Genomic DNA, 2,500 nt, shown 5'->3' on the forward strand with positions numbered 1-2,500 from the left:
GGCCGGGGTGCCGAGGGCGCAGCCCGCACACCTGCGGGGCTGGCCGCCCTCTGTCAGGCTCCCCCGCCTGCCCTGGGGCAGGCCGGGGTGCCGAGGGCTCAGCCCGCACAGCTGCGGGGCTGGCCGCCCTCTGTCAGGCTCCCCCGCCTGCCCTGGGGCAGGCCGGGGTGCCGAGGGCTCAGCCCGCACAGCTGCGGGGCTGGCCGCCCTCTGTCAGGCTCCCCCGCCTGCCCTGGGGCAGGCCGGGGTGCCGAGGGCGCCCCCCGCACACCTGCGGGGCTGGCCGCCCTCTGTCAGGCTCCCCCGCCTGCCCTGGGGCAGGCCGGGGTGCCGAGGGCTCAGCCCGCACACCTGCGGGGCTGGCCGCCCTCTGTCAGGCTCCCCCGCCTGCCCTGGGGCAGGCCGGGGTGCCGAGGGCGCCCCCCGCACACCTGCGGGGCTGGCCGCCCTCTGTCAGGCTCCCCCGCCTGCCCTGGGGCAGGCCGGGGTGCCGAGGGCTCAGCCCGCACAGCTGCGGGGCTGGCCGCCCTCTGTCAGGCTCCCCCGCCTGCCCTGGGGCAGGCCGGGGTGCCGAGGGCGCCCCCCGCACACCTGCGGGGCTGGCCGCCCTCTGTCAGGCTCCCCCGCCTGCCCTGGGGCAGGCCGGGGTGCCGAGGGCGCCCCCCGCACACCTGCGGGGCTGGCCGCCCTCTGTCAGGCTCCCCCGCCTGCCCTGGGACAGGCCGGGGTGCCGAGGGCTCAGCCCGCACACCTGCGGGGCTGGCCGCCCTCTGTCAGGCTCCCCCGCCTGCCCTGGGGCAGGCCGGGGTGCCGAGGGCGCCCCCCGCACACCTGCGGGGCTGGCCGCCCTCTGTCAGGCTCCCCCGCCTGCCCTGGGACAGGCCGGGGTGCCGAGGGCGCCCCCCGCACACCTGCGGGGCTGGCCGCCCTCTGTCAGGCTCCCCCGCCTGCCCTGGGGCAGGCCGGGGTGCCGAGGGCGCCCCCCGCACACCTGCGGGGCTGGCCGCCCTCTGTCAGGCTCCCCCGCCTGCCCTGGGGCAGGCCGGGGTGCCGAGGGCGCCCCCCGCACAGCTGCGGGGCTGGCCGCCCTCTGACAGGCTCCCTGCGTGCCTGGGGAGAGGCCACCCCTGTTTCGGCCTCTCCCTCGTACCCGGGACCACGCCACCGCTGACTCGGCCTGCCCACGTGCCTGGGACAAAGCCACCCGAGTTTCGGTCCTGCCACATACCCGGGACCACACCACTCCAGAATCGGTCCTCCCACATACCCGGGACCACACCACTCGACTTTCGGTACTCCCACATACCCGGAGATACGCCACCGCAACTTCCGTACCCGGTGCCTGCAAGGGAGCGAACCTGGAATCCAAGCCCAGCTTGTGGAGCTCTGCCTGGGCTTGAGCGGGGTGGATTCATCCCCTTAAAAGCTCCATGAAAACGAAAAAGTCTTTTTTTCACCCCGGGAGCGCTCTCAGGCGGTTGCATGCCTCCTGCTAGGCCTGGGCCAAGCCTCCAGGCTTGTGAAAAGGGGAAAAGCACCACAGCAGCGGCGTCTGAGGCACCCGGCTCCCGGTTCGACCGCGAGCAGTGCTTTCGGTTCAGACAGGGGGATCCAAGCCTCCCTGCCCGGGAAATATGCCCCCCGCCTGGGGATGGACTCCGGCCATGCCCCCTGCTGCAGACTTAAGCCCCCTTCCGATTATTTAGACCCATTCAGCGCCGTCCAGCGGGCCGGCCACCTGGTCACCCCCGACAGATTCGGGACGCCTGGTCACCCGCTGGACTTAGTCTTTTTTACGATCGGCTTTAAAGGGGCCTGGTCACCCGGGGGACTTAGTCTTTTTTACGATCGGCTTTATAGGGGCCTGGTCACCCGGGGGACTTAGTCTTTTTTACGATCGGCTTTATAGGGGCCTGGTCACCCGGGGGACTTAGTCTTTTTTACGATCGGCTTTATAGGGGCCTGGTCACCCGGGGGACTTAGTCTTTTTTACGATCGGCTTTAAAGGGGCCTGGTCACCCGGGGGACTTAGTCTTTTTTACGATCGGCTTTATAGGGGCCTGGTCACCCGGGGGACTTAGTCTTTTTTACGATCGGCTTTATAGGGGCCTGGTCACCCGGGGGACTTAGTCTTTTTTACGATCGGCTTTATAGGGGCCTGGTCACCCGGGGGACTTAGTCTTTTTTACGACCGGCTTTATAGGGGCCTGGTCACCCGGGGGACTTAGTCTTTTTTACGATCGGCTTTATAGGGGCCTGGTCACCCGGGGGACTTAGTCTTTTTTACGATCGGCTTTTCGGAGGCCTGGTCACCCGGGGGACTTAGTCTTTTTTACGATCGGCTTTATAGGGGCCTGGTCACCCGGGGGACTTAGTCTTTTTTACGATCGGCTTTATAGGGGCCTGGTCACCCGGGGGACTTAGTCTTTTTTACGACCGGCTTTATAGGGGCCTGGTCACCCGGGGGACTTAGTCTTTTTTACGATCGGCTTTTCGGAGG

Source organism: Atractosteus spatula, unplaced genomic scaffold, assembly GCF_055471065.1.
Source record: "Atractosteus spatula isolate fAtrSpa1 unplaced genomic scaffold, fAtrSpa1.hap1 Scaffold_196, whole genome shotgun sequence".
In the NCBI taxonomy this organism is placed as follows: Eukaryota; Metazoa; Chordata; class Actinopteri; order Semionotiformes; family Lepisosteidae; genus Atractosteus; species Atractosteus spatula.